Source organism: Ambystoma mexicanum, chromosome 1p (genome assembly GCF_040938575.1).
Source record: "Ambystoma mexicanum isolate Mex_15411 chromosome 1p, UKY_AmexF1_1, whole genome shotgun sequence".
In the NCBI taxonomy this organism is placed as follows: domain Eukaryota; kingdom Metazoa; phylum Chordata; class Amphibia; order Caudata; family Ambystomatidae; genus Ambystoma; species Ambystoma mexicanum.
Genome location: NC_090921.1, coordinates 1,473,607,780 through 1,473,627,522, shown reverse-complemented (window position 1 = coordinate 1,473,627,522; position 19,743 = coordinate 1,473,607,780). Strand labels below are relative to the sequence as shown.

The 19,743-nt window shown below is 42.8% G+C and overlaps 10 non-coding genes across 10 annotated transcripts; all 10 read right to left on the bottom strand.

Annotated features, from left to right (window-relative positions):
- Positions 1–46: 46 nt before the first annotated feature.
- Positions 47–120, bottom strand: TRNAI-AAU (transfer RNA isoleucine (anticodon AAU)). The gene has a single exon. It is a non-coding gene; the product is annotated as a tRNA-Ile (tRNA).
- Positions 121–3,030: 2,910 nt separating this feature from the next.
- On the bottom strand, positions 3,031–3,104 carry TRNAI-AAU (transfer RNA isoleucine (anticodon AAU)). Its single transcript has one exon. It is a non-coding gene; the product is annotated as a tRNA-Ile (tRNA).
- Positions 3,105–6,106: 3,002 nt separating this feature from the next.
- Positions 6,107–6,180, bottom strand: TRNAI-AAU (transfer RNA isoleucine (anticodon AAU)). The gene has a single exon. It is a non-coding gene; the product is annotated as a tRNA-Ile (tRNA).
- Positions 6,181–6,857: 677 nt separating this feature from the next.
- On the bottom strand, positions 6,858–6,931 carry TRNAI-AAU (transfer RNA isoleucine (anticodon AAU)). Its single transcript has one exon. It is a non-coding gene; the product is annotated as a tRNA-Ile (tRNA).
- Positions 6,932–7,662: 731 nt separating this feature from the next.
- Positions 7,663–7,736, bottom strand: TRNAI-AAU (transfer RNA isoleucine (anticodon AAU)). The gene has a single exon. It is a non-coding gene; the product is annotated as a tRNA-Ile (tRNA).
- Positions 7,737–9,570: 1,834 nt separating this feature from the next.
- TRNAI-AAU (transfer RNA isoleucine (anticodon AAU)) lies at positions 9,571–9,644 on the bottom strand. The gene has a single exon. It is a non-coding gene; the product is annotated as a tRNA-Ile (tRNA).
- A 677-nt stretch (positions 9,645–10,321) lies between these two features.
- On the bottom strand, positions 10,322–10,395 carry TRNAI-AAU (transfer RNA isoleucine (anticodon AAU)). Its single transcript has one exon. It is a non-coding gene; the product is annotated as a tRNA-Ile (tRNA).
- Positions 10,396–14,294: 3,899 nt separating this feature from the next.
- TRNAI-AAU (transfer RNA isoleucine (anticodon AAU)) lies at positions 14,295–14,368 on the bottom strand. Its single transcript has one exon. It is a non-coding gene; the product is annotated as a tRNA-Ile (tRNA).
- A 3,071-nt stretch (positions 14,369–17,439) lies between these two features.
- On the bottom strand, positions 17,440–17,513 carry TRNAI-AAU (transfer RNA isoleucine (anticodon AAU)). The gene has a single exon. It is a non-coding gene; the product is annotated as a tRNA-Ile (tRNA).
- A 1,006-nt stretch (positions 17,514–18,519) lies between these two features.
- On the bottom strand, positions 18,520–18,593 carry TRNAI-AAU (transfer RNA isoleucine (anticodon AAU)). Its single transcript has one exon. It is a non-coding gene; the product is annotated as a tRNA-Ile (tRNA).
- Positions 18,594–19,743: the final 1,150 nt, after the last annotated feature.

Below are 19,743 nucleotides of genomic sequence, written 5' to 3'. Positions count from 1 at the left end.
GCATCAATCTCATGCTTCTGCAGAAATATTTCCCAAAATGACAAAGTGGCCAATACGGGGATCGAACCCGTGACCTTGGCGCTATTAGCACCACGCTCTAACCAACTGAGCTAACCGACCAGCTGAGAGTCTTGCTTCTGACTGGAGCATAAGAGGGAGGCCAGTTGCAGGGGGATTTTTTGTTCCCTTGGAAAAAAATTTATGGACTGCTGCTTCCAACAAAACAGCAAACTAGTCATAGTAAATCTAAAGCTGTGGGTGGGAATTCTGCATCAATCTCATGCTTCTGCAGAAATATTTCCCAAATTGACAAAGTGGCCAATACTGGGATCAAATTCGCTAACTTGGCGTGATTAGCACCATGCTCAGTCAGAAAAAGTATGCCTTCTGACTGGAGCATAGGAGGGAGGCCAGTTGCAGGGGGGAGTTTTCTTCCCTTGAAAGAAAATGCCTAACTCATTCACAAATACAACCCTTATCCTCACAACAACATTGGTTATGACCGCAGCAGTACTGACCCGTGACTATGTATGCACAGCTGCTTCCAACAAAACAGCAATCTTGTGTTAGTAACTCTAAAGCTGTGAGTGCCAATTCTGCATCAATCTCATGCTTCTGCAGAAATATTTCCCAAAATGACAAAGTGGCCAATACGGGGATTGAACCCGTGACCTTGGCATTATTAGCACCACTCTCTAACCAACTGAGCTAACCGACCAGCTAAGAGTTCTGTTTCTGACTGGAGCATAAGAGGGAGGCCAGTTGCAGGGGGATTTATTCTTCCCTTGGAAAAAAATGCCTAAGTCATTCACACATAAAACCCTTATCCTCACAACAACCTAAAGAAAAACTACATGTGATCTGAAGGAAATTCATGAATATGACAATTATCTTCAAACTGACTTGTAGCCTGCATCACATTTAAGTAGAACTGGGACAAAGAAGGTTAAATGCATCTCATTGGTCATTTCCCACAGCAGTACTGACCTGTGACCATTTATGGACTGCTGCTTCCAACAAAACAGCAAACTTGTCATAGTAAATCTAAAGCTGTGGGTGGGAATTCTGCATCAATCTAATGCTTCTGCAGACATTTTTCCCAAATTGACAAAGTGGCCAATACTGGGATCAAATTCGCTAACTTGGCGTGATTAGCACCATGCTCAGTCAGAAAAAGTATGCTTCTGACTGGAGCATAGGAGGGAGGCCAGTTGCAGTGGGGAGTTTTCTTTCCTTGAAAGAAAATGCCTAACTCATTCACAAATACAACCCTTATCCTCACAACAACATTGGTTATGTCCGCAGCAGTACTGACCCGTGACTATGTATGCACAGCTGCTTCCAACAAAACAGCAATCTTGTGTTAGTAACTCTAAAGCTGTGAGTGCCAATTCTGCATCAATCTCAAGCTTCTGCAGAAATATTTCCCAAAATGACAAGGAGGCCAATACGGGGACCCGTGACCTTGCCATTATTAGCACCACGCTCTAACCAAATGAGCAAAACAGCCAGCTGAGAGTTTTGTTTCTGACTCAAGCATAAGCAGGAGGCCAGTTGTAGGGGGATGTTTTCTTCCCTTGGAAAAAAAATGCCTAACTCATTCACACAGACAACCCTTATCCTCACAACAACCTAAAGAAAAACTCCATGTGATCTGAAGGAAATTCATGAATATTACAATTATCTTCAAACTGACTTGTGGCCTGCATCACATTTAAGTAGTACTGCGACAAAGAAGGTTAAATGCATCTCATTGGTCATTTCCGACAGCAGTACTGACCTGTGACCATTTATGGACTGCTGCTTCCAACAAAACAGCAAACTTGTCATAGTAAATCTAAAGCTGTGGGTGGGAATTCTGCATCAATCTAATGCTTCTGCAGACATTTTTCCCAAATTGACAAAGTGGCCAATACTGGGATCAAATTCGCTAACTTGGCGTGACTAGCACCATGCTCAGTCAGAAAAAGTATGCCTTCTGACTGGAGCATAGGAGGGAGGCCAGTTGCAGGGGGGAGTTTTCTTCCTTTGAAAGAAAATGCCTAACTCATTCACAAATACAACCCTTATCCTCACAACAACATTGGTTATGTCCCGCAGCAGTACTGACCCGTGACCATGTATGCACAGCTGCTTCCAACAAAACAGCAATCTTGTGTTAGTAACTCTAAAGCTGTGAGTGCCAATTCTGCATCAATCTCATGCTTCTGCAGAAATATTTCCCAAAATGACAAGGAGGCCAATACGGGGACCCGTGACCTTGCCATTATTAGCACCACGCTCTAACCAAATGAGCTAAACAGCCAGCTGAGAGTTTTGTTTCTGACTCAAGCATAAGCAGGAGGCCAGTTGTAGGGGGATGTTTTCTTCCCTTGGAAAAAAATGCCTAACTCATTCACACATAAAACCCTTATCCTCACAACAACCTAAAGAAAAACTACATGTGATCTGAAGGAAATTCATGAATATGACAATTATCTTCAAACTGACTTGTAGCCTGCATCACATTTAAGTAGAACTGGGACAAAGAAGGTTAAATGCATCTCATTGGTCATTTCCCACAGCAGTACTGACCTGTGACCATTTATGGACTGCTGCTTCCAACAAAACAGGAAACTAGTCATAGTAAATCTAAAGCTGTGGGTGGGAATTCTGCATCAATCTCATGCTTCTGCAGAAATATTTCCCAAATTGACAAAGTGGCCAATACTGGGATCAAATTCGCTAACTTGGCGTGATTAGCACCATGCTCAGTCAGATAAAGTATGCCTTCTGACTGGAGCATAGGAGGGAGGCCAGTTGCAGGGGGGAGCTTTCTTCCCTTGAAAGAAAATGCCTAACTCATTCACAAATACAACCCTTATCCTCAAAACAACATTGGTTATGTCCCGCAGCAGTACTGACCCGTGACCATGTATGCACAGCTGCTTCCAACAAAACAGCAATCTTGTGTTAGTAACTCTAAAGCTGTGAGTGCCTATTCTGCATCAATCTCATGCTTCTGCAGAAATATTTCCCAAAATGACAAAGTGGCCAATACGGGGATCGAACCCGTGACCTTGGTGTTATTAGCACCACGCTCTAACCAACTGAGCTAACCAACCAGCTGAGAGTCCTGTTTCTGACTCAAGCATAAGAGGGAGGCCAGTTGCAGGGGGATTTTTTCTTCCCTTGGAAAAAAAATGCCTAAGTCATTCACACATAAAACCCTTATCCTCACAACAACATTGGTTATGTCCGCAGCAGTACTGACCCGTGACTATATGCACAGCTGCTTCCAACAAAACAGCAATCTTGTGTTAGTAACTCTAAAGCTGTGAGTGCCAATTCTGCATCAATCTCATCCTTCTGCAGAAATATTTCCCAAAATGACAAGGAGGCCAATACGGGGACCCGTGACCTTGCCATTATTAGCACCACGCTCTAACCAAATGAGCAAAACAGCCAGCTGAGAGTTTTGTTTCTGACTCAAGCATAAGCAGGAGGCCAGTTGTAGGGGGATGTTTTCTTCCCTTGGAAAAAAAATGCCTAACTCATTCACACAGACAACCCTTATCCTCACAACAACCTAAAGAAAAACTCCATGTGATCTGAAGGAAATTCATGAATATTACAATTATCTTCAAACTGACTTGTGGCCTGCATCACATTTAAGTAGTACTGCGACAAAGAAGGTTAAATGCATCTCATTGGTCATTTCCGACAGCAGTACTGACCTGTGACCATTTATGGACTGCTGCTTCCAACAAAACAGCAAACTTGTCATAGTAAATCTAAAGCTGTGGGTGGGAATTCTGCATCAATCTAATGCTTCTGCAGACATTTTTCCCAAATTGACAAAGTGGCCAATACTGGGATCAAATTCGCTAACTTGGCGTGATTAGCACCATGCTCAGTCAGAAAAAGTATGCTTCTGACTGGAGCATAGGAGGGAGGCCAGTTGCAGTGGGGAGTTTTCTTTCCTTGAAAGAAAATGCCTAACTCATTCACAAATACAACCCTTATCCTCACAACAACATTGGTTATGTCCGCAGCAGTACTGACCCGTGACTATGTATGCACAGCTGCTTCCAACAAAACAGCAATCTTGTGTTAGTAACTCTAAAGCTGTGAGTGCCAATTCTGCATCAATCTCAAGCTTCTGCAGAAATATTTCCCAAAATGACAAGGAGGCCAATACGGGGACCCGTGACCTTGCCATTATTAGCACCACGCTCTAACCAAATGAGCAAAACAGCCAGCTGAGAGTTTTGTTTCTGACTCAAGCATAAGCAGGAGGCCAGTTGTAGGGGGATGTTTTCTTCCCTTGGAAAAAAAATGCCTAACTCATTCACACAGACAACCCTTATCCTCACAACAACCTAAAGAAAAACTCCATGTGATCTGAAGGAAATTCATGAATATTACAATTATCTTCAAACTGACTTGTGGCCTGCATCACATTTAAGTAGTACTGCGACAAAGAAGGTTAAATGCATCTCATTGGTCATTTCCGACAGCAGTACTGACCTGTGACCATTTATGGACTGCTGCTTCCAACAAAACAGCAAACTTGTCATAGTAAATCTAAAGCTGTGGGTGGGAATTCTGCATCAATCTAATGCTTCTGCAGACATTTTTCCCAAATTGACAAAGTGGCCAATACTGGGATCAAATTCGCTAACTTGGCGTGACTAGCACCATGCTCAGTCAGAAAAAGTATGCCTTCTGACTGGAGCATAGGAGGGAGGCCAGTTGCAGGGGGGAGTTTTCTTCCCTTGAAAGAAAATGCCTAACTCATTCACAAATACAACCCTTATCCTCACAACAACATTGGTTATGTCCCGCAGCAGTACTGACCCGTGACCATGTATGCACAGCTGCTTCCAACAAAACAGCAATCTTGTGTTAGTAACTCTAAAGCTGTGAGTGCCAATTCTGCATCAATCTCATGCTTCTGCAGAAATATTTCCCAAAATGACAAGGAGGCCAATACGGGGACCCGTGACCTTGCCATTATTAGCACCACGCTCTAACCAAATGAGCTAAACAGCCAGCTGAGAGTTTTGTTTCTGACTCAAGCATAAGCAGGAGGCCAGTTGTAGGGGGATGTTTTCTTCCCTTGGAAAAAAATGCCTAACTCATTCACACATAAAACCCTTATCCTCACAACAACCTAAAGAAAAACTACATGTGATCTGAAGGAAATTCATGAATATGACAATTATCTTCAAACTGACTTGTAGCCTGCATCACATTTAAGTAGAACTGGGACAAAGAAGGTTAAATGCATCTCATTGGTCATTTCCCACAGCAGTACTGACCTGTGACCATTTATGGACTGCTGCTTCCAACAAAACAGGAAACTAGTCATAGTAAATCTAAAGCTGTGGGTGGGAATTCTGCATCAATCTCATGCTTCTGCAGAAATATTTCCCAAATTGACAAAGTGGCCAATACTGGGATCAAATTCGCTAACTTGGCGTGATTAGCACCATGCTCAGTCAGATAAAGTATGCCTTCTGACTGGAGCATAGGAGGGAGGCCAGTTGCAGGGGGGAGCTTTCTTCCCTTGAAAGAAAATGCCTAACTCATTCACAAATACAACCCTTATCCTCACAACAACATTGGTTATGTCCCGCAGCAGTACTGACCCGTGACCATGTATGCACAGCTGCTTCCAACAAAACAGCAATCTTGTGTTAGTAACTCTAAAGCTGTGAGTGCCAATTCTGCATCAATCTCATGCTTCTGCAGAAATATTTCCCAAAATGACAAATTGGCCAATACGGGGATCGAACCCGTGACCTTGGTGTTATTAGAACCACGCTCTAACCAACTGAGCTAACCAACCAGCTGAGAGTCCTGTTTCTGACTCAAGCATAAGAGGGAGGCCAGTTGCAGGGGGATTTTTTCTTCCCTTGGAAAAAAAATGCCTAAGTCATTCACACATAAAACCCTTATCCTCACAACAACATTGGTTATGTCCGCAGCAGTACTGACCCGTGACTATATGCACAGCTGCTTCCAACAAAACAGCAATCTTGTGTTAGTAACTCTAAAGCTGTGAGTGCCAATTCTGCATCAATCTCATCCTTCTGCAGAAATATTTCCCAAAATGACAAAGTGGCCAATACGGGGATCGAACCCATGACCTTGGCGTTATTAGCACCATGCTCTAACCAACTGAGCTAACCGGCCAGCTGAGAGTCTCTTTCCCTTGGAAAAAAATGCCTAACTCATTCACACATAAAACCCTTATCCTCACAACAACCTAAAGAAAAACTCCATGTGACCTGAAGGAAATTCATGAATATGACAATTATCTTCAAACTGACTTGTAGCCTGCATCACATTTAAGTAGAACTGGGACAAAGAAGGTTAAATGCATCTCATTGGTCATTTCCCACAGCAGTACTGACCTGTGACCATTTATGGACTGCTGCTTCCTACAAAACAGCAAACTAGTCATAGTAAATCTAAAGCTGTGGGTGGGAATTCTGCATCAATCTCATGCTTCTGCAGAAATATTTCCCAAATTGACAAAGTGGCCAATACTGGGATCAAATTCGCTAACTTGGCGTGATTAGCACCATGCTCAGTCAGAAAAAGTATGCCTTCTGACGGGAGCATAGGAGGGAGGCCAGTTGCAGGGGGGAGTTTTCTTCCCTTGAAAGAAAATGCCTAACTCATTCACAAATACAACCCTTATCCTCACAACAACATTGGTTATGTCCCGCAGCAGTACTGACCCGTGACCATGTATGCACAGCTGCTTCCAACAAAACAGCAATCTTGTGTTAGTAACTCTAAAGCTGTGAGTGCCAATTCTGCATCAATCTCATGCTTCTGCAGAAATATTTCCCAAAATGACAAAGTGGCCAATACGGGGATCGAACCCGTGACCTTGGCGTTATTAGCACCACACTCTAACCAACTGAGCTAACCGGCCAGCTGAGAGTCTGTTTCCCTTGGAAAAAAATGCCTAACTCATTCACACATAAAACCCTTATCCTCACAACAACCTAAAGAAAAACTACATGTGATCTGAAGGAAATTCATGAATATGACAATTATCTTCAAACTGACTTGTAGCCTGCATCACATTTAAGTAGAACTGGGACAAAGAAGGTTAAATGCATCTCATTGGTCATTTCCCACAGCAGTACTGACCTGTGACCATTTATGGACTGCTGCTTCCAACAAAACAGCAAACTAGTCATAGTAAATCTAAAGCTGTGGGTGGGAATTCTGCATCAATCTCATGCTTCTGCAGAAATATTTCCCAAATTGACAAAGTGGCCAATACTGGGATCAAATTCGCTAACTTGGCGTGATTAGCACCATGCTCAGTCAGAAAAAGTATGCCTTCTGACTGGAGCATAGGAGGGAGGCCAGTTGCAGGGGGGAGTTTTCTTCCCTTGAAAGAAAATGCCTAACTCATTCACAAATACAACCCTTATCCTCACAACAACATTGGTTATGTCCGCAGCAGTACTGACCCGTGACTATGTATGCACAGCTGCTTCCAACAAACAGCAATCTTGTGTTAGTAACTCTAAAGCTGTGAGTGCCAATTCTGCATCAATCTCATCCTTCTGCAGAAATATAACTCTAAAGCTGTGAGTGCCAATTCTGCATCAATCTCATCCTTCTGCAGAAATATTTCCCAAAATGACAAAGTGGCCAATACGGGGATCGAACCCGTGACCTTGGTGCTATTAGCACCACGCTCTAACCAACTGAGCTAACCGGCCAGCTGAGAGGTATATTTCTAACTGGAGCATAAGAGGGAGGCCAGTTGCAGGGGGATTTTTTCTTCCCTTGGAAAAAAAATGCCTAAGTCATTCACACATAAAACCCTTATCCTCACAACAACCTAAAGAAAAACTACATGTGATCTGAAGGAAATTCATGAATATGACAATTATGTTCAAACTGACTTGTAGCCTGCATCACATTTAAGTAGAACTGGGACAAAGAAGGTTAAATGCATCTCATTGGTCATTTCCCACAGCAGTACTGACCTGTGACCATTTATGGACTGCTGCTTCCAACAAAACAGCAAACTAGTCAAACTCTAACTAGTCAAACTCTAACCAACTGAGCTAACCGACCAGCTGAGAGTCCTGTTTCTGACTGGAGCATAAGAGGGAGGCCAGTTGCAGGGGGATTTTTTCTTCCCTTGGAAGAAAAATGCCTAAGTCATTCACACATAAAACCCTTATCCTCACAACAACCTAAAGAAAAACTACATGTGATCTGAAGGAAATTCATGAATATGACAATTATCTTCAAACTGACTTGTAGCCTGCATCACATTTAAGTAGAACTGGGACAAAGAAGGTTAAATGCATCTCATTGGTCATTTCCCACAGCAGTACTGACCTGTGACCATTTATGGACTGCTGCTTCCAACAAAACAGCAAACTAGTCATAGTAAATCTAAAGCTGTCGGTGGGAATTCTGCATCAATCTCATGCTTCTGCAGAAATATTTCCCAAATTGACAAAGTGGCCAATACTGGGATCAAATCCGCTAACTTGGCGTGATTAGCACCATGCTCAGTCAGAAAAAGTATGCCTTCTGACTGGAGCATAGGAGGGAGGCCAGTTGCAGGGGGGAGTTTTCTTCCCTTGAAAGAAAATGCCTAACTCATTCACAAATACAACCCTTATCCTCACAACAACATTGGTTATGTCCCGCAGCAGTACTGACCCGTGACCATGTATGCACAGCTGCTTCCAACAAAACAGCAATCTTGTGTTAGTAACTCTAAAGCTGTGAGTGCCAATTCAGCATCAATCTCATGCTTCTGCAGAAATATTTCCCAAAATGACAAGGAGGCCAATACGGGGACCCGTGACCTTGCCATTATTAGCACCACGCTCTAACCAACTGAGCTAACCGGCCAGCTGAAAGTCTTTTTCCCTTGGAAAAAAAATGCCTAACTCATTCACACATAAAACCCTTATCCTCACAACAACCTAAAGAAAAACTACATGTGATCTGAAGGAAATTCATGAATATGACAATTATCTTCAAACTGACTTGTAGCCTGCATCACATTTAAGTAGAACTGGGACAAAGAAGGTTAAATGCATCTCATTGGTCATTTCCCACAGCAGTACTGACCTGTGACCATTTATGGACTGCTGCTTCCAACAAAACAGCAAACTAGTCATAGTAAATCTAAAGCTGTGGGTGGGAATTCTGCATCAATCTCATGCTTCTGCAGAAATATTTCCCAAATTGACAAAGTGGCCAATACTGGGATCAAATCCGCTAACTTGGCGTGATTAGCACCATGCTCAGTCAGAAAAAGTATGCCTTCTGACTGGAGCATAGGAGGGAGGCCAGTTGCAGGGGGGAGTTTTCTTCCCTTGAAAGAAAATGCCTAACTCATTCACAAATACAACCCTTATCCTCACAACAACATTGGTTATGTCCCGCAGCAGTACTGACCCGTGACCATGTATGCACAGCTGCTACCAACAAAACAGCCATCTTGTGTTAGTAACTCTAAAGCTGTGAGTGCCAATTCTGCATCAATCTCATGCTTCTGCAGAAATATTTCCCAAAATGACAAAGTGGCCAATACGGGGATCGAACCCGTGACCTTGGCGTGATTAGCGCCACGCTCTAACCAACTGAGCTAACCGGCCAGTTGAGAGTCTTTTTCCCTTGGAAAAAAAATGCCTAACTCATTCACACATAAAACCCTTATCCTCACAACAACCTAAAGAAAAACTACATGTGATCTGAAGGAAATTCATGAATATGACAATTATCTTCAAACTGACTTGTAGCCTGCATCACATTTAAGTAGAACTGGGACAAAGAAGGTTAAATGCCTCTCATTGGTCATTTCCCACAGCAGTACTGACCTGTGACCATTTATGGACTGCTGCTTCCAACAAAACAGCAAACTAGTCATAGTAAATCTAAAGCTGTGGGTGGGAATTCTGCATCAATCTCATGCTTCTGCAGAAATATTTTCCAAATTGACAAAGTAGCCAATACTGGGATCAAATTCGCTAACTTGGCGTGATTAGCACCATGCTCAGTCAGAAAAAGTATGCCTTCTGACTGGAGCATAGGAGGGAGGCCAGTTGCAGGGGGGAGTTTTCTTCCCTTGAAAGAAAATGCTTACCTCATTCACAAATACAACCCTTATCCTCACAACAACATTGGTTATGTCCGCAGCAGTACTGACCCGTGACTATGTATGCACAGCTGCTTCCAACAAAACAGCAATCTTGTGTTAGTAACTCTAAAGCTGTGAGTGCCAATTCTGCATCAATCTCATCCTTCTGCAGAAATATTTCCCAAAATGACAAAGTGGCCAATACGGGGATCGAACCCGTGACCTTGGTGTTATTAGCACCACACTCTAACCAACTGAGCTAACCGGCCAGCTGAGAGGCATATTTCTAACTGGAGCATAAGAGGGAGGCCAGTTGCAGGGGGATTTTTTCTTCCCTTGGAAAAAAAATGCCTAACTCATTCACACATAAAACCCTTATCCTCACAACAACCTAAAGAAAAACTACATGTGATCTGAAGGAAATTCACGAATATGACAGTTATATTCAAACTGACTTGTAGCCTGCATCACATTTAAGTAGAACTGGGACAAAGAAGGTTAAATGCATCTCATTGGTCATTTCCCACAGCAGTACTGACCTGTGACCATTTATGGACTGCTGCTTCCAACAAAACAGGAAACTAGTCATAGTAAATCTAAAGCTGTGGGTGGGAATTCTGCATCAATCTCATGCTTCTGCAGAAATATTTCCCAAATTGACAAAGTGGCCAATACTGGGATCAAATTCGCTAACTTGGCGTGATTAGCACCATGCTCAGTCAGATAAAGTATGCCTTCTGACTGGAGCATAGGAGGGAGGCCAGTTGCAGGGGGGAGCTTTCTTCCCTTGAAAGAAAATGCCTAACTCATTCACAAATACAACCCTTATCCTCACAACAACATTGGTTATGTCCCGCAGCAGTACTGACCCGTGACCATGTATGCACAGCTGCTTCCAACAAAACAGCAATCTTGTGTTAGTAACTCTAAAGCTGTGAGTGCCAATTCTGCATCAATCTCATGCTTCTGCAGAAATATTTCCCAAAATGACAAAGTGTCCAATATGGGGATCGAACCCGTGACCTTGGCGTTATTAGCACCACGCTCTAACCAACTGAGCTAACCGACCAGCTGAGAGTCCGGTTTCTGACTGGAGCATAAGAGGGAAGCCAGTTGCAGGGGGATTTTTTCTTCCCTTGGAAAAAAAATGCCTAAGTCATTCACACATGAAACCCTTATCCTAAAGAAAAACTACATGTGATCTGAAGGAAATTCATGAATATGACAATTATCTTCAAACTGACTTGTAGCCTGCATCACATTTAAGTAGAACTGGGACAAAGAAGGTTAAATGCATCTCATTGGTCATTTCCCACAGCAGTACTGACCTGTGACCATTTATGGACTGCTGCTTCCAACAAAACAGCAAACTAGTCATAGTAAATCTAAAGCTGTGGGTGGGAATTCTGCATCAATATTATGCTTCTGCAGAAATATTTCCCAAATTGACAAAGTGGCCAATACTGGGATCAAATTCGCTAACTTGGCGTGATTAGCACCATGCTCAGTCAGAAAAAGTATGCCTTCTGACTGGAGCATGGAGGGAGGCCAGTTGCAGGGGGGAGTTTTCTTCACTTGAAAGAAAATGCCTAACTCATTCACAAATACAACCCTTATCCTCACAACAACATTGGTTATGTCCCGCAGCAGTACTGACCCGTGACCATGTATGCACAGCTGCTTCCAACAAAACAGCAATCTTGTGTTAGTAACTCTAAAGCTGTGAGTGCCAATTCTGCATCAATCTCATGCTTCTGCTGAAATATTTCCCAAAATGACAAGGAGGCCAATACGGGGACCCGTGACCTTGCCATTATTAGCACCACGCTCTAACCAAATGAGCTAAACAGCCAGCTGAGAGTTTTGTTTCTGACTCAAGCATAAGCAAGAGGCCAGTTGTAGGGGGATGTTTTCTTCCCTTGGAAAAAAAATCCCTAACTCATTCACACAGACAACCCTTATCCTCACAACAACCTAAAGAAAAACTCCATGTGATCTGAAGGAAATTCATGAATATTACAATTATCTTCAAACTGACTTGTGGCCTGCATCACATTTAGGTAGTACTGCGACAAAGAAGGTTAAATGCATCTCATTGGTCATTTCCCACAGCAGTACTGACCTGTGACCATTTATGGACTGCTGCTTCCAACAAAACAGCAAACTTGTCATAGTAAATATAAAGCTGTGGGTGTGAATTCTGCATCAATCTAATGCTTCTGCAGACATTTTTCCCAAATTGACAAAGTGGCCAATACTGGGATCAAATTCGCTAACTTGGCGTGATTAGCACCATGCTCAGTCAGAAAAAGTATGCTTCTGACTGGAGCATAGGAGGGAGGCCATTTGCAGGGGGGAGTTTTCTTTCCTTGAAAGAAAATGCCTAACTCATTCACAAATACAACCCTTATCCTCACAACAACATTGGTTATGTCCGCAGCAGTACTGACCCGTGACTATGTATGCACAGCTGCTTCCAACAAAACAGCAATCTTGTGTTAGTAACTCTAAAGCTGTGAGTGCCAATTCTGCATCAATCTCATCCTTCTGCAGAAATATTTCCCAAAATGACAAAGTGGCCAATACGGGGATCGAACCCGTGACCTTGGCGTTATTAGTTATTAGCACCACGCTCTAACCAACTGAGATAACCGGCCAGCTGAGAGGCATATTTCTGACTGGACCATAAGAGGGAGGCCAGTTGCAGGGGGATTTTTTCTTCCCTTGGAAAGAAAATGCCTAACTTATTCACACATAAAACCCTTATCCTCACAACAACCTAAAGAAAAACTACATGTGATCTGAAGGAAATTCATGAATATGACAATTATCTTCAAACTGACTTGTAGCCTGCATCACATTTAAGTAGAACTGGGACAAAGAAGGTTAAATGCATCTCATTGGTCATTTCCCACAGCAGTACTGACCTGTGACCATTTATGGACTGCTGCTTCCAATAAAATAGCAAACTAGTCATAGTAAATCTAAAGCTGTGGGTGGGAATTCTGCATCAATATTATGCTTCTGCAGAAATATTTCCCAAATTGACAAAGTGGCCAATACTGGGATCAAATTCGCTAACTTGGCGTGATTAGCACCATGCTCAGTCAGAAAAAGTATGCCTTCTGACTGGAGCATGGAGGGAGGCCAGTTGCAGGGGGGAGTTTTCTTCACTTGAAAGAAAATGCCTAACTCATTCACAAATACAACCCTTATCCTCACAACAACATTGGTTATGTCCCGCAGCAGTACTGACCCGTGACCATGTATGCACAGCTGCTTCCAACAAAACAGCAATCTTGTGTTAGTAACTCTAAAGCTGTGAGTGCCAATTCTGCATCAATCTCATGCTTCTGCAGAAATATTTCCCAAAATGACAAAGTGGCCAATACGGGAATCGAACCCATGACCTTGGCGTTATTAGCACCACGCTCTAACCGGCCAGCTGAGAGTCCTGTTTCTGACTGGAGCATAAGAGGGAGGCCAGTTGCAGGGGGATTTTTTCTTCCCTTGGAAAAAAAATGCCTAACTCATTCACACATAAAACCCTTATCCTCACAACAACCTAAAGAAAAACTACATGTGAGCTGAAGGAAATTCATGAATATGGCAATTATCTTCAAACTGACTTGTAGCCTGCATCACATTTAAGTAGAACTGGGACAAAGAAGGTTAAATGCCTCTCATCGGTCATGTCCCACAGCAGTACTGACCTGTGACCATTTATGGACTGCTGCTTCCAACAAAACAGCAAACTAGTCATAGTAAATCTAAAGCTGTGGGTGGGAATTCTGCATCAATCTCATGCTTCTGCAGAAATATCTCCCAAATTGACAAAGTGGCCAATACTGGGATCAAATTCGCTAACTTGGCGTGATTAGCACCATGCTCAGTCAGAAAAAGTATGCCTTCTGACTGGAGCATAGGAGGGAGGCCAGTTGCAGGGGGGAGTTTTCTTCCCTTGAAAGAAAATGCCTAACTCATTCACAAATACAACCCTTATCCTCACAACAACATTGGTTATGTCCGCAGCAGTACTGACCCGTGACTATGTATGCACAGCTGCTTCCAACAAAACAGCAATCTTGTGTTAGTAACTCTAAAGCTGTGAGTGCCAATTCTGCATCAATCTCATCCTTCTGCAGAAATATTTCCCAAAATGACAAAGTGGCCAATACGGGGATCGAACCCGTGACCTTGGTGTTATTAGCACCAAGCTCTTACCAACTGAGCTAACCGGCCAGCTGATAGGCATATTTCTAACTGGAGCATAAGAGGGAGGCCAGTTGCAGGGGGATGTTTTCTTCCCTTGGAAAAAAAATGCCTAACTCATTCACACATAAAACCCTTATCCTCACAACAACCTAAAGAAAAACTACATGCGATCTGAAGGAAATTCATGAATATTACAATTATCTTCAAACTGACTTGTGGCCTGCATCACATTTAGGTAGTACTGCGACAAAGAAGGTTAAATGCATCTCATTGGTCATTTCCCACAGCAGTACTGACCTGTGACCATTTATGGACTGCTGCTTCCAACAAAACAGCAAACTTGTCATAGTAAATCTAAAGCTGTGGGTGGGAATTCTGCATCAATCTAATGCTTCTGCAGACATTTTTCCCAAATTGACAAAGTGGCCAATACTGGGATCAAATTCGCTAACTTGGCGTGATTAGCACCATGCTCAGTCAGAAAAAGTATGCTTCTGACTGGAGCATAGGAGGGAGGCCAGTTGCAGGGGGGAGTTTTCTTTCCTTGAAAGAAAATGCCTAACTCATTCACAAATACAACCCTTATCCTCACAACAACATTGGTTATGTCCACAGCAGTACTGACCCGTGACTATGTATGCACAGCTGCTTCCAACAAAACAGCAATCTTGTGTTAGTAACTTTAAAGCTGTGAGTGCCAATTCTGCATCAATCTCATCCTTCTGCAGAAATATTTCCCAAAATGACAAAGTGGCCAATACGGGGATCGAACCCGCGACCTTGGCTGAGATAACCGGCCAGCTGAGAGGCATATTTCTGACTGGACCATAAGAGGGAGGCCAGTTGCAGGGGGATTTTTTCTTCCCTTGGGAAAAAAATGCCTAACTCATTCACACATAAAACCCTTATCCTCACAACAACCTAAAGAAAAACTACATGTGATCTGAAGGAAATTCATGAATATGACAATTATCTTCAAACTGACTTGTATCCTGCATCACATTTAAGTAGAACTGGGACAAAGAAGGTTAAATGCATCTCATTGGTCATTTCCCACAGCAGTACTGACCTGTGACCATTTATGGACTGCTGCTTCCAACAAAACAGCAAACTAGTCATAGTAAATCTAAAGCTGTGGGTGGGAATTCTGCATCAATCTCATGCTTCTGCAGAAATATTTCCCAAATTCACAAAGTGGCCAATACTGGGATCAAATTCGCTGACTTGGCGTGATTCGCACCATGCTCAGTCAGAAAAAGTATGCCTTCTGACTGGAGCATGGAGGGAGGCCAGTTGCAGGGGGGAGTTTTCTTCCCTTGAAAGAAAATGCCTAACTCATTCACAAATACAACCCTTATCCTCACAACAACATTGGTTATGTCCCGCAGCAGTACTGACTCGTGACCATGTATGCGCAGCTGCTTCCAACAAAACAGCAATCTTGTGTTAGTAACTCTAAAGCTGTGAGTGCCAATTCTGCATCAATCTCATGCTTCTGCAGAAATATTTCCCAAAATGACAAAGTGGCCAATACGGGGATCGAACCCGTGACCTTGGCGTTATTAGCGACACGCTCTAACCGGCCAGCTGAGAGTCCTGTTTCTGACTGGAGCATAAGAGGGAGGCCAGTTGCAGGGGGATTTTTTCTTCCCTTGGAAAAAAAATGCCTAACTCATTCACACATAAAACCCTTATCCTCACAACAACCTAAAGAAAAACTACATGTGATCTGAAGGAAATTCATGAATATGACAATTATCTTCAAACTGACTTGTAGCCTGCATCACATTTAAGTAGAACTGGGACAAAGAAGGTTAAATGCATCTCATTGGTCATTTCCCACAGCAGTACTGACCTGTGACCATTTATGGACTGCTGCTTCCAACAAAACAGCAAACTAGTCATAGTAAATCTAAAGTTGTGGGTGGGAATTCTGCATCAATCTCATGCTTCTGCAGAAATATTTCCCAAATTGACAAAGTGGCCAATACTGGGATCAAATTCGCTAACTTGGCGTGATTAGCATCATGCTCAGTCAGAAAAAGTATGCCTTCTGACTGGAGCATAGGAGGGAGGCCAGTTGCAGGGGGGAGTTTTCTTCCCTTGAAAGAAAATGCCTAACTCATTCACAAATACAACCCTTATCCTCACAACAACATTGGTTATGTCCGCAGCAGTACTGACCTGTGACTATGTATGCACAGCTGCTTCCAACAAAACAGCAATCTTGTGTTAGTAACTCTAAAGCTGTGAGTGCCAATTCTGCATTAATCTCATGCTTCTGCAGAAATATTTCCCAAAATGACAAAGTGGCCAATACGGGGATCGAACCTGTGACCTTGGCTTTATTAGCACCAACTGAGCTAACCGGCCAGCTGAGAGGCATATATCTAACTGGAGCATAAGAGGGAGGCCAGTTGCAGGGGGATTTTTTCTTCCCTTGGAAAAAAATGCCTAACTCATTCACACATAAAACCCTTATCCTCACAACAACCTAAAGAAAAACTACATGTGATCTGAAGGAAATTCACGAATATGACAATTATCTTCAAACTGACTTGTAGCCTGCATCACATTTAAGTAGAACTGGGACAAAGAAGGTTAAATGCATCTCATTGGTCATTTCCCACAGCAGTACTGACCTGTGACCATTTATGGACTGCTGCTTCCAACAAAACAGCAAACTAGTCATAGTAAATCTAAAGCTGTGGGTGGGAATTCTGCATCAATCTCATGCTTCTGCAGAAATATTTCCCAAATTGACAAAGTGGCCAATACTGGGATCAAATTCGCTGACTTGGCGTGATTAGCACCATGTTCAGTCAGAAAAAGTATGCCTTCTGACTGGAGCATAGGAGGGAGGCCAGTTGCAGGGGGTAGTTTTCTTCCCTTGAAAGAAAATGCCTAACTCATTCACAAATACAACCCTTATCCTCACAACAACATTGGTTATGTCCCGCAGCAGTACTGACCCGTGACCATGTATGCACAGCTGCTACCAACAAAACAGCAATCTTGTGTTAGTAACTCTAAAGCTGTGAGTGCCAATTCTGCATCAATCTCATGCTTCTGCAGAAATATTTCCCAAAATGACAAAGTGGCCAATACGGGGATCGAACCCGTGACCTTGGCGTTATTAGCACCACGCTCTAACCAACTGAGCTAACCGGCCAGCTGAGAGTCTTTTTCCCTTGGAAAAAAAATGCCTAACTCATTCACACATAAAACCCTTATCCTCACAACAACCTAAAGAAAAACTACATGTGATCTGAAGAAAATTCACGAATATGACAATTATCTTCAAACTGACTTGTAGCCTGCATCACATTTAAGTAGAACTGGGAAAAAGAAGGTTAAATGCATCTCATTGGTCATTTCCCACAGCAGTACTGACCTGTGACCATTTATGGACTGCTGCTTCCAACAAAACAGGAAACTAGTCATAGTAAATCTAAAGCTGTGGGTGGGAATTCTTCATCAATCTCATGCTTCTGCAGAAATATTTCCCAAATTGACAAAGTGGCCAATACTGGGATCAAATTTGCTAACTTGGCGTGATTAGCACCATGCTCAGTCAGAAAAAGTATGCCTTCTGACTGGAGCATAGGAGGGAGGCCAGTTGCAGGGGGGAGTTTTCTTCCCTTGAAAGAAAATGCCTAACTCATTCACAAATACAACCCTTATCCTCACAACAACATTGGTTATGTCCGCAGTAGTACTGACCCGTGACTATGTATGCACAGCTGCTTCCAACAAAACAGCAATCTTGTGTTAGTAACTCTAAAGCTGTGAGTGCCAATTCTGCATCAATCTCATCCTTCTGCAGAAATATTTCCCAAATTGACAAAGTGGCCAATACTGGGATCAAATTCGCTAACTTGGCGTGATTAGCACCATGCTCAGTCAGAAAAAGTAAGCCTTCTGACTGGAGCATAGGAGGGAGGCCAGTTGCAGGGGGGAGTTTTCTTCCCTTGAAAGAAAATGCCTAACTCATTCACAAATACAACCCTTATCCTCACAACAACATTGGTTATGTCCGCAGCAGTACTGACCCGTGACTATGTATGCACAGCTGCTTCCAACAAAACAGCAATCTTGTGTTAGTAACTCTAAAGCTGTGAGTGCCAATTCTGCATCAATCTCATCCTTCTGCAGAAATATTTCCCAAAATGACAAAGTGGCCAATACGGGGATCGAACCCGTGACCTTGGTGTTATTAGCACCAAGCTCTTACCAACTGAGCTAACCGGCCAGCTGATAGGCATATTTCTAACTGGAGCATAAGAGGGAGGCCAGTTGCAGGGGGATGTTTTCTTCCCTTGGAAAAAAAATGCCTAACTCATTCACACATAAAACCCTTATCCTCACAACAACCTAAAGAAAAACTACATGCGATCTGAAGGAAATTCATGAATATTACAATTATCTTCAAACTGACTTGTGGCCTGCATCACATTTAGGTAGTACTGCGACAAAGAAGGTTAAATGCATCTCATTGGTCATTTCCCACAGCAGTACTGACCTGTGACCATTTATGGACTGCTGCTTCCAACAAAACAGCAAACTTGTCATAGTAAATCTAAAGCTGTGGGTGGGAATTCTGCATCAATCTAATGCTTCTGCAGACATTTTTCCCAAATTGACAAAGTGGCCAATACTGGGATCAAATTCGCTAACTTGGCGTGATTAGCACCATGCTCAGTCAGAAAAAGTATGCTTCTGACTGGAGCATAGGAGGGAGGCCAGTTGCAGGGGGGAGTTTTCTTTCCTTGAAAGAAAATGCCTAACTCATTCACAAATACAACCCTTATCCTCACAACAACATTGGTTATGTCCACAGCAGTACTGACCCGTGACTATGTATGCACAGCTGCTTCCAACAAAACAGCAATCTTGTGTTAGTAACTTTAAAGCTGTGAGTGCCAATTCTGCATCAATCTCATCCTTCTGCAGAAATATTTCCCAAAATGACAAAGTGGCCAATACGGGGATCGAACCCGCGACCTTGGCTGAGATAACCGGCCAGCTGAGAGGCATATTTCTGACTGGACCATAAGAGGGAGGCCAGTTGCAGGGGGATTTTTTCTTCCCTTGGGAAAAAAATGCCTAACTCATTCACACATAAAACCCTTATCCTCACAACAACCTAAAGAAAAACTACATGTGATCTGAAGGAAATTCATGAATATGACAATTATCTTCAAACTGACTTGTATCCTGCATCACATTTAAGTAGAACTGGGACAAAGAAGGTTAAATGCATCTCATTGGTCATTTCCCACAGCAGTACTGACCTGTGACCATTTATGGACTGCTGCTTCCAACAAAACAGCAAACTAGTCATAGTAAATCTAAAGCTGTGGGTGGGAATTCTGCATCAATCTCATGCTTCTGCAGAAATA